Source organism: Carica papaya, chromosome 3, assembly GCF_054855325.1.
Source record: "Carica papaya isolate Zhongbai chromosome 3, ASM5485532v1, whole genome shotgun sequence".
Lineage (NCBI taxonomy): Eukaryota > Viridiplantae > Streptophyta > Magnoliopsida > Brassicales > Caricaceae > Carica > Carica papaya.
In genome coordinates, this window is record NC_142311.1 from 15,524,445 (window position 1) to 15,537,154 (window position 12,710).

Here is a 12,710-nt window from a genome sequence, read left to right on the forward strand (position 1 = left end):
ATGAGGAATGTCGCGACGATAAAATAGAGGTAGATCCGTCCTCTGATGCGACTAGATTCACATGGAAGAGAGAAAGAGATTGTTAGTCGATTTGCGTGTGGGTTTTCTAAATCCACGTGAGTAGCAGGCCATGTGACTATCGAAGAAGGAGGACATACGGTAAAATCGGTGCTGGTGTGTGAAATCAAATGACCGAAGAAGAGGAAAGCGTGCGGTGGCCCGACTTGGGTGTCGACGTGTCAAGCCAGTCGAGGAGAGAGAAGGAGCAACGTGTGCTAGGTTTTTTGGAGCAGATCCATTCCGGATTTGAACCGCTAGAAAATTCTGTGATGATTTTTGGTCAAAGCTGGATCCGATGGCTGCGGGTGAGGTGGCACATGGTGCTCCAGTGGCTGTGCGTGGTGATTCCCGAAACACACGTGTGGTGGCTTGGTGACTCTAGAGACCAGGATCGCGTGTCCAATGTAAAATTAATTTTCATTCGTGTTATGTCGTTTTTGAAATTATTCGTGTTTAAAACATATGTTATTTGTTTGTAAACGAGGGAATCATCTAAATAATAGTTAGATTTAGAGGAGATCGTAGACCCGAACGAGTCCGAATCCTAACATCTTTCTGATATAGTTTTAGGTAAGGGATTATATTATTCTCATTTAGAGATACTCATGTTTTTTATAAAGATTTATTTTCTTTAAAATAAATTATTTACAAATTTTATAGTTTGTTTAAATTTTCTAATGCATTTTTAGTAAACTCATCATGTGTATGTACGTTATCGTGTTTGAGTGCTTCATGAATATACGTAATTAAATGGGTAAAAGCGAGTATGTGAGTATGATATGATATATGTAAACCTGAATAAACATGATTTCTGTGTATGCGTAAATGAGTATATGAGGTTCTGTGTATTTATATATATATGTAATGTGATATCCTAAATGCTGATTAAGATAAATGGGTGTCAAATACAGATTTAGAATAATAAGTTCATGATAAAATTTATATAGTAGAACAAAATTATTACAAATATTTTACAAATACATATAAGTTCTATTACATAAATATATTGAGACCAAAAGTGGCTGCAAAATACAAAAAAAATATAAGGGTCACTTTTTTCACTATGCTATTGGATTCATCAGAGCGTGAGAACAATTATGCACTCAGATTTGTGAATTCACGAGATCATCATAGACTTCGAAGGGTAGGTCAGCTTGCGGTTTCTCACTTTTTTCCTCATTTAGGGGAAGGGGAGCATAGAAAGAGTGAGTTCCATATGCTCAAGAAGAAAAATAGTATTAAATTAACATCGTAAGATTTTAAAAGTTAGTTATTTCATCTTACCATTTAACTTCCTTGCTTACCTATCTCACATTATAGAGAACCATTTATTTGTTAAGAAAATGATACGTTAATATAGACAGTCAAACATACATCATGCTAGATAATAGAGAAAACTAAATAAATCATGAAATGCTCATATTTTCGTATCATACTTCGTGAAGTCGTTACAACTTCCATCTCTAAGGGCATATACAGAATTCCAGCTATCCAAATGGAATGACCAGATCATATACAGATTTGGTAATTTGCTCAGACACATTTTTGGCTGGTCAAACAATGGTATGATTTATGATCACAGTCGTACCAACCATAGTGGCCATAACAGACATCTATAGTCATGACATTACTTAGCAACGGGTGACTTCTACAGATAGTGCGACACCACTCTCATTAGAGGCCACGTTGTCATCCATTGGGAGTGGTCCTTTTACATCTTTCCAGACCAGATAGGGGAAGGGGAAAACAGATACCTCGAAGGGTAAGGGGAACAGATATCCCTCAGAGATAAAAAGTCTAATGAGACACTTATGCAATATACATGTCAATATAGATACACTTCGGACCATACAGGCTTCATTCCACCATTCTTTTTGTTTTCTTTTCTTTTATTTTTTTTACTTTTACCGATTACATATCATATTTATTACATGCAAATTCATCAAGTGTCTGCAATTCACATAGAATATTTAAAAATAACAACAATGCGACTCATTTGAACACAGAGACATACAAAATAGACAAAATCACAATCATATTAAATTAGCTTATCTAAAAATACTTCTTAAGACGTCAAAAGAAATACTAGATTCCTTACCAAAATCTTGATTTTTTTTCCTCATCATTCTCCTTTCTTTCTCTTCTGCTTTCACTAGACTACTATCTTTCTCTCCCTCTCTCTCTCTCTCTAAACCTTTATAAAATAGAGGAATGGAAGTGTGAAAAGGAAGAGAAGGAGGGAATTTATAGAATTTCAGAACCGTTAGATTCGTACCAAGTGGTGAAATCCAGTGAAGAGAGCGGAGAAGAAGATGTTTGGCACAAAAAAACAAGGGAGGAGGGCTTCCTCCATCAGTGACGGTGGCATGCCGCCCAAGGCAGTGGTGGTGTACTGCCCGAGGTGGCAGTGCTCTACCTGCCGCGTTGCAGGCGCAGAGGTCTTCTGCCGTGCGTGCAAGGACTAGTTTGCACGCGTGCAGGGCCTTGGCGCTGTGGGCGCCGCACGCGCAAGCCTACTGTGCATAGGCCCCAAGCGCACAGGGCTTATCCACGCAAGCCTACTGCATGGACAGCATGCGCACAGTGTGCGACACTTGTCCGTGCGCGAGGTGACGTGCGGATGGCTCGCCTGCGCGTGGTCCTGATCCCGCGCTGTGTGCATTGGTGGGACGTGCGCGCTGTGCGCACGTCCTGTGTTTGCATGCGCGCGGATGGGAAATTCGCACTATGCGTACATCCCACGGCCGCTGTGCGCGCATACGCACACGCACAGTGCCCAGCACCCGCGCGGGCAACTAACTTTCTTACGAGAATATTTTTCCCATTTTGCCGTTTTTCGATTTTTTTTAAATTTTTATTCTCAATTTAGTTAAATTAAAATCATTTAAAATAAAATTAAATAAATTAAATAAAATTAAAATTTAACTAAAAATTAAATAAATAAAAATCAACCAAAATTACCAATCACGATAAATGTTAAACAACGTAAATTAATTAAGTGTAAAGTGGCCAAAGACTCGAAAAAATAGAGTTTTCAAATCATTTTAGCACAGTGATGGACGGGGTGTTACATTCCTCCCACCTTAAAAAAAATTTGATGCAAAAATTTGTCTCAAATAAGTCTTGATACTTTTTTCTCATATCGTCCTCTAACTCCCACGTCACTTCTTCCGGGGTATGATGCTGCCATCGTACCTTCACCATGAGAATCATCTTGTTACGTAAGACCTTATCAGTCCACCCAAGAATTTCTATGAGAACCTCCTCATAGGTCATATCGGCTTGTATCTGCACCTCATCGCGAGGAATAACGTGAGAAGGATCACGGTGGGACCTCTTGAGTATCGAGAGATAAAAGATATCACGCAAACCTGCAAACTCTAGGGATAGAGTGAGGTGGAATGCCACGGGTCCAATGCGCTCGATGATCGAAAAAGGTCCCACATAACGAGGGTTCAACTTCCCTCTCTTTTCAAACCACATCCTGCCTTTGTAAGGGTAGACTTTTAGGAAAACTTGATCTCCCAAGGCAAATTCCAAGGGTCGCCTATGATGATTGGCGTAGCTTTTTTGGCGGCTTTAAGCTGTTGCCAAATTATTGCAGATGATTGCGACCTTCTCTATGGTCTCCTGAATGAAGTCTAGTCCTAAGTGGCGTTAGTTTCCGACTTCACTCCAGCAAGTAGGGGAACGACAACCGAGGCCCCTAACATATTTTTTTTCACAGGGATGAGTATAAAATTGGCCAAAACTGGCCAAAATTGGCTGAAAACGACCAGGCCGAGGCAAACTGTCGTCACAGGCAGTGGTGCCGTCGCCGAAGAACAACGGTGCCGCCGTGCTGGAACCTTGAAATTGGCCGAAAAAGAATTTTTAACACCGATTTTAGATTTTTGATTATTTTTATGTACGTTAAGTGTGTTTAGATCTCCATAGAAAAATTTAGGAAACTCAGAAAAATAGGCGCAGTAGAAACTTCGGTATTTCAGACACCGATTTGGGTAAAAATCCCTCACTTTATTCTTTTTTATAAAATTAAAGTCTAATTATAAATAATACGGTATTTTGCATAATTTAGAAAAATTTGATAATTAATTACATGTTACTAATAGAGGCGAAACTGGTTGTTTATTATTATTTGTTCTGTTTTAACTGATTGTTTGATTTTACAATTTTAAATGCATGATAATACACTGAAATTAGAAAGATGATTTAATTGTGTTTTCTTGATACCTGTATTGCTTGTCTAGCGTGATTTACAGTTAAATTGTGAAACTGAAAAATTAAATATAAATGAAAAATTGTTTAGTTAAGTAAATTAATGAAACGGTTGTCTTACTGGATATCCTAGGAGATGGTGGACGGACTGGATATATAGGGAACCTTATCGTGAATATTGTCTCATACCGGAACGGGTATCAAGAGATGGTATTTTTGGCTCTCATACCGGATGGGGTATGGGGACAGCATGATTCACTCTCATACCGGACGGAGTATGAAGACGACCGGTTAATTGACAAGTTTTGAAATGGGTTCACGCATAGTAGGACATCCCTATGGACTTCTAGGGATACCGGTAAGCAAATAAAAAGAAAAAATATTGTTATGGCTAATTGAATATGAGATTATGATATTGTTTGTATTATTACATCAATAGGTCAATTTTGAAAATCTCGCTACGGTAAGTATGCAATAAATAATTTTATTTGTGATAAATGAATTTACTTAATTTAAGAGTTTCATTGGTTATTTTTATGATTTTTACCAACCTTCATTTTTGTATTGGGGAGTAGTGTGATATTCTTACTGGCTAGTGTAACTCACCCTTTCATTAACTATTTCAGATCAAGAGGACGAAGATCCAAATCCCGATCAACAAGGGAGTTGTGAATAGTTCATCACCCAGACTCCCTTCAAAGGCTAGTGAAGGTCGTCCTAGGATATCTAATTGTTTACTTTTCATTTATTTCTTTGATTTTTTTGCTTATTCTTTTAGAATGGTCATTCTTGTAGCCCTATTGGGTATTCTAAATTATTGTGTAAGGAATATAAATCCTAACTCTATTATTTCACTTCCGCATTCAATTTATAATTTATTTCCTTTTAAGTTTTGGATTTTTACAGTTGGTATTAGAGCCGCGTTACTCGGAACCATTCCTTACACAAAGACTTAAAAACATTCAATCGCCCAACCTTTCTTTATAGAAAAAAATAGGTACAAGGACATGAGGAGATGAGGGCCCCTACTGAATAGGGTAGCCCAAGATGGGTCGCTTCGAGAGGATGTCGACTGACTCTTCGAGATGTTAGAGAGACTCATCTCTGTCCAGTAAGTCAAGAAGGGGAGGAAGGAGCTGTCTAACCCTCCACCACTGCAGCAATACGAGCCACCCCTACAACGAGAGGATCTAATGTCATCTTGATACAATCTTATCCCTCCACTGTATCATCTAGCACCACCATAGTACAATCAGGTGCCACCACAAGGTCACCCAGTCCTTCCCCAATAATATCCAGTCCCTTTTCCATGGGACTTGGTTCCACCCATAATGGACCTGATAGAGGTTGACATAGGGAACTTTGTCGTAACCCTATGAATGAACTGGTTAGCAGCGTATCACGCCACTGTGGATTGTTCCCACAAGAAACTTGTAATTAAGCCTCCTAAAAGTGAGTCATTTCCAAGCTAATAAAAAGCTTTGAATATTATTCTCTCATAGAAAATTCCTTATTATATAGCGCTTTAACTAAGTTGTTTTCTCTACACTATACGACTTAAGAAAGAAATTTGTATTCAAGAGATCCCGATAGCCTGAGACTTCTTGGATGTGTTTTCTGATGAACTTCCTGAATCACCAGTGGACAGGGAAGTTAAGTTCACTATAGACATTCAGTCTGGCACGCAGTCTATCTCAGTTTTCCGCTCACTGTAGGAGTCATGTAGAAATGGAAGAGTTGAGGAAATAGATCAAGAAACTCTAGGATAGTGGGTTCATCCGATACAGTGTTTCTCTTTGGAGTGCTGGAGTCCTATTTACAAGGAAGAGAGATGGGATATTAAGGTTATGTATTGACTACAGGAGACTGAATAGAGTCACGATCAAGAACAAGTATCCCCTCCTCAAGATCGATGACCTTGTCGATCAATTGCAGGGTACCCAAGTCTTCTCCAAAATAGATCTACGTTCAGGTTACCATCAGGTAAAGATTAAGGTAGAGGACATTCCGAAAATAACTTTCCAAACTAGGTACGGACACTATAAGTTCTTGGTCATACCATTTGGACTAATTAACGCACCAGCCATCTTTATGGATTTGATGAAGAGGATTTTCAGACAATTCTTGGATTAGTTTGTCATCATGTTTATCGACGATATCCTAAACTATTCAAAAAACAGAGAGGAACACACTCACCATCTGACTCAGGTTTTGCAGGTTCTTAGAGAAAAAAAGTTGTATGCAAAGTTGAGTAAGTGTAGGTTCTGCCTTGAGCAAACTACCTTCCTAGGGCACATCATATCAAGGAATGAAGTGTCAGTGAACCCCGAAAAAGTCAAGGCAATGCTTGGTTGGGAGAAATTAACTAAGTCAAGGAGATTCGTAGCTTTCTGGGAATGACAGGTTATTACTGCAGGTTTGTAGAAGTATTTTCTAGTCTGACTGCTCCTTTGACTCGGCTCACAAAGAAGAACGTCAATTTTGAATGGATCGAGGACTGTGAAAGGAGCTTTCTAGAATTAAAGAAGCGATTGGTTACTGCACCTGTGTTGGCTTTGCCGAGTAGAACAGGTGGATACACAGTTTACAGTGATGCCCCTTACCTGTGGTTGGGTTGTGTTCTGATGCAGCATAGGAAGGTCATAGCCTATGAGTCTAGACAGTTGAAGAGTCATGACAAAAACTACCCCACTCATGACTTAGAACTTGCTGCGATTATCCACGCATTGAAGACTTGATATCATTACTTGTATGGGGAGACTTTTCATATCTATACCGACCATAAGAGCTTGAAACACATATTCACTCAAAAGGATCTCAACATACGTCAGAAACGATAGATAGAACTCCTCAAGGATTACGATTGCAACATTTTGCATTACCCGGGTAAGGACAATATGGTAGCTAATGCACTCAACAAAAAAAGTACAGGTATGTCAACTTACCTAATAGTTTTAGAATGTAGGGTAATAGGGGCCGCACAATAGATACGACTTCAGGACCTAAAGAAAGTTACATGCTTGGCCCACCTGACTGTTTAACCTGAGTTGATTTAGAGAATAAAGGAAGCACAATTCACTTATTCCACCCTAGTAGCGCTCAGGAAAGGTGCAGAACAGGGAATAAATTCAGAATTTCGAGTTTCTACTGATGGGTTGCTCAGATTTCAGAACAGGGTGTGTGTTCCATGTGACAGTGAGTTGAAAAAGGATATCATGACAGAGGCTCATAACTCAAAGTTTGTCATGCATCCTGGAAGTACTAAAATGTATCAAAGTATACGACCCCAATTTTAGTAGAACGAGATGAAAATAGAGATAGCTAACTTTATTTCTAAGTGCCTAATGTGTCAGCAGGTCAAAGCAGAGCATCAACGTCCAGTCGGCCTGCTTCAACCATTATCAATTTTGAAGTAGAAGTAAAAACACATCACAATAGATTTCGTGATACGATTGCCTAGGGTATGCTCAAGATATGATGCTATTTGGGTAATTGTTGACTGGCTCACCAACTCTTCTCACTTCTTGGCCATCAAGATGACTGACCCCTTGGATAAGCTAGCAAGAATGTATATTCGGGAGATAGTCAGGGTTATATGAAGTGCTAGTGACAGTAGTATCCGATAGGAATCCTAGGTTCACTTCTCGGTTCTGGTATAGTTTTCAGCAAGTCATGGGAACGAAACTATCTCTTAATATTGCATTCCACTCTCAGACCGATAGATGATCAGAAAAGACGATCCGCACACTAGAGGATATACTTCGAGCTTGTGTTCTTGACTTCAGGGACCACTTGGATGATCATTTGCCCTTAATAGAGTTCACCTATAATAACAGTTACAAAGCAAGTATTGGCATGGCTCCATACGAGGCGTTATATGGCCACCTATGCAGATCGCCGATCTGTTGAAAAGAAGTTGGTGATAGGAAATTGTTCAGGCCAAATCTTCTGGAGGAGACTACAGCCAAAATAGTTAAGATTAGAAAGTACATCCAAACGGCTCATAGTAGGCAGAAGAGTTATGCGGACACTTGGAGGAGGGATTTAGAATTTGAGAAAAGTGATCGAATACTCCTCAAGGTTACCCCTTTCAAAAGAATCAGTAGGTTTGACAAGAGGGAAAAACTAAACCCCTCAGTTTATTGGGCCGTTTGAGATCTTAGACAGAATTAGTACCGCTACCTACAGACTGGCACTACCTCCAGAACTATCTAGAGTCCATAATATGTTTTATGTATCCATGCTACACAAGTATAACTCGAACCTCTCTCATTTCTTGGACCACGAGCCCCTTTCACTCTAAGAGGATCTGTCCTATGAGGAAGTACCAGTGAGTATTATAGACCGAAAGAGCAGAGTACTCCACAACTGGGAGATTTCCTTTGTTAAGGTCATGACAGAATCACACACAAAGAGAGGCAACATGAGAGGTAGATTGAGACTTCAGGGCCTAGTATCCCCAACTATTTGATTTAGCGTGAGGGAGACAAATTTGAGGGAATAAATTTCTTTTAAGGGGGGGAGAGTTGTAAGATCCGAGCCTGAAATTTGGCCCAAAATTAATTTTTACATTCAAAAAATATATAAAAATCTAAATTTAAAATTAATAAAATTTAATTTAATGTGAATTATGAAAAAAATAGGTTAAACGGTTCAGATTCATTTCTATTTTAAACTCGATCAGACAGTCAGGATCAAATCACGATAAACGGCCCAGATCAACGCAAGATAGGTATAAATATCTCACATCAAACTGAACCCAAACCCTAGTCGCCAGCCTCCCGCTGGAGAAGAAGAACCAATCGTTGGAGAAGGGAGCCGCCCGCCGCCAAACTAAAGCCACCTCTGACTTCCAAAAAAGGTAAAAATTCTCTTATTCGCTCGGAACTTGATTCCAAGCACCCTCATGGCCAAATCAAAGAAAAAAGAACGATGAATGAGCTAGAAACCACGAGTAAAGCACGACGATGCTGCTGCGGAAAAAATCCGCAACTGCCTCCAATGAGCCCCTTCTCGATTTCTGTTTTATGTGATTTTTCCACAATTGTGACCATCGTTATGTTTTTTACCGATTGACTGAAGGAAAACGCCCAACCGCAAAGGTGAGCTGGCGGAGCCGCTGCACTAGAAAATTCCACTGACGGTAGGTTTTCAGTTTTTGACTTTTTTCGATCAATCGAGGCTCCCTAACATATTTTCTCGCAAGTATGGGTATAAAACTGGCTGAAACCGGTCAAAATCGACCAAAAACAGTCACGCTGAGGTAAACTGCCGCCGTAAGCGGAGGTGCTGTCGCCAGAGCAGTGCGGTGCCGTCGCTAAAGCACAGTGGTGCTGCCATGCCGAAACCCTGAAATTGGCCAAAAAAAGGTTTTTAACACCGATTTTGGATTTTTAGATATTTTTAGGTACATTAAACGTGTTTTGATCTCCGCAGAAAAATTCAAAAAATCAGGAAACCCCCAATAGACATGGTAGAAAGTTCAGTGTTTTAAACACTGATTCGGGTAAGAATCCTTCACCTTATCCCTGTTATAGAATTGAAGTCTAATTATAAAAATACTGTATTTTGCATAATTTAAAAAACTTTGATAATTAATTACAAGTTACTAATGGAGCCGGAACTGGTTGTTTATTATTGTTTGTCCTATTTTAACTGATTGTTTGATTTTACAGTTTAAACCGCATGCTAATACACTAGAATTAATAAGATGATTCAGTTGTGTTTTGTTGATGTATGTATTGCTTGTCTTGTATGATTTATAGTTAAATCATAAAACTGAAAAATTAAATGTAAACGAAGAATTGTTTGGTTAAGTGAATTAATGAAACAGTTGTCTTAATGGATATCGTAGGAGATGGTGAATGGACTCGGTATATAGGGAACCTTACCGTGAATGTTACCTCACACTGGACGGGGTATCGAGGGATGGTATTTTTGGCACTCATATCGGACGGGGTATGGGGACAACCTGATTCACTCTTATACCGAATAAGGTATGGAGAGGATCGATTAGTTGACAAGTTTTGATATGGGTTCACACGTAGTGGGACATCCCTATGGACTCCCAAGGATACCAGTAAGCAAATAAAAAAGAAAAGTTGTTATTCTGGCTAATTGAATATGAGATTATAGTGTTGTTTGTGTTATTGCTTCTACAGGTCGATTTTAAAAATCTCACTACGGTAAGTATGCAATAAATAATTTTATTTATAATAAATTAATTTACTTAATTTAAGAGCTCCATTAGTTATTTTTATGATTTATACCAACCTTCATTTTTGTATCGGTGAGTAGTGTGATATTCTTACTGGGTTAGTGTAGCTCACCCTTTCATTAACTATTTCAGATCAAGAGGACCAATATCCAGATCCCGATCAATAAGGGAGTTGTGAATAGTTCACCACCTGGACTCTCTTCAAAGGCTAGTGAAGGTCGTCGTAGGATATCTAATTATTTACTTTTCATTTATTTCTTTGATTTTTTTGCTTATTATTTTATAAGGGTCATTCCCGTAGTCCTATTGGGTATTCTAAATTATTTTGTAAGGAATGTAAACCCTAACTCTATTATTTCGCTTCCACATTCAATTTATAATTTATTTCCTTCTAAGTTCCGGGTCTTTACAGCAATGAGAGCCCAAATTTAGTTCCGAAATTTGAACAGTTTGTCATCGGAGATCTTAAAATCAGGAGATTTGTCAGAAGTGAACTTACCCAGATTCTTGATGAGTTTTGGGTCCGAGGCCTGTGCTTCCCAGATTTTTATATATAGATTTGGTATGCCTCAGATATGGGCGAGATAGGTGTCATTGTCATAATAGCTAAGGCGAAACAATTGTACAATGTTTATCATCTTCCAATTGGAGGCCATAGTTTGACCTAGCACAGTAAGCTCATTTTGACTTAGGGCATTGGTGATTATATTTCTTCTCCCGGGATGATAAATAATCTGGCAATCGTAATCATTCAGAAGATATATCCAGCGTCTTTGCCTCATGTTTAACTCCCGTTGAGAAAAGATGTACTTGAGACTCTTATGGGCTGTGTAGATTTCAAAAGTCTAACCATACAGGCAATGCTGCCATATCTTTAGGGCGAAGATAATGACTGCCAACTCCAGGTCATGGGTAGGGTAGTTCTGTTCATGAACTTTGAGCTATCAGGATCCAAAGGCGACTACTTTGCCATACTGCATTAAGACATACCCCAAACCAATATGAGATGTATCGTAGTAAACTTGGAATCTCCTAACATCGTCATGGAGGATTAACACAAGAGTATAAGTGAGATGATATTTTAGTTCCATGAAGCTTTCACTACACTCATAATTCTAAATGAAAGGTACTCCCTTTCTGGTGAGTCGAGTCATAGGGGCAGCAATCTTGGCGAATCCGTCAATGAATCGTCGGTAGTAGCCTACTGAACCGAGAAAACTACATACCTCGGCCACATTGGTGGGCAGACTCCAGCTGATCATCGATTTTACCTTAGATGGGTCTACAAAAACTCCTTCACTTGAGATTATATGACTGAGAAAAGAAACTTGATCCAACTAAAAGGAGCACTTGCTTAGTTTCACATACAGTTGGTTTTGGCAGAGAGTCTCCAAAACTTCAGCCAAATGCATAATGTGTTTCTCACAGCTTTTGGAATATACCAGAATGTCATCAATAAAAAGTATGATGTACCGATCTAGTGCGTGCCAGAAAACTTGGTTCATTAGGTCCATGAAGGGTGCTGGGGCATTGGTCAATCCGAACAGCATCACCCTAAATTCGTACAGACCATATATGTACTGGAAGGCGATTTTTGGAATATCTTCTTCTTTAACTCTCAATTGGTGATACCCGATTCTGATATCGATCTTAGGTAAGACTGTGGCTCCTTGTAGTTGATCAAAGATATTGTAGATTCGGGATAAGGGGTACTTGCTTTTAACGGTTACTCGGTTGAGCTCCCTGTAGTCCACGCAGAGTCAGAGGGTACCATCATTCTTCTTTACGAACAACACTGAAAAACCCCAAGGGGAATGACTAGGGCGAATGAATCTTCGGGTGATAAAATCAGAAGGCTAACGTTCCAACTCTGTTAGCTCAGTATGACTCATGCAATATGCGGGCTTTGAGATCGGTTAGGTTCCAGACAATTTATTCAATTAGGAACTTTACCTCACGTGGGGGAGGTAGACTAGGGAGTTTGATGGGAAAGATATCCGAAAAATTGTAAACAATTGGTATAGAACACATAGTTGGATCATCATCCATAATCCTGTTCATTCAATTGTTAGGAAAAATGATAACAACAAATTTTATTTCTTTTTTGGGGATCGTATGGTTACAATTTTACTTTCACAGTCTATTATAACTCTATACTTTTTTAACCAATCTATTCCTAATATTATATCAAATCCTACAAAAACTAATAGTATCA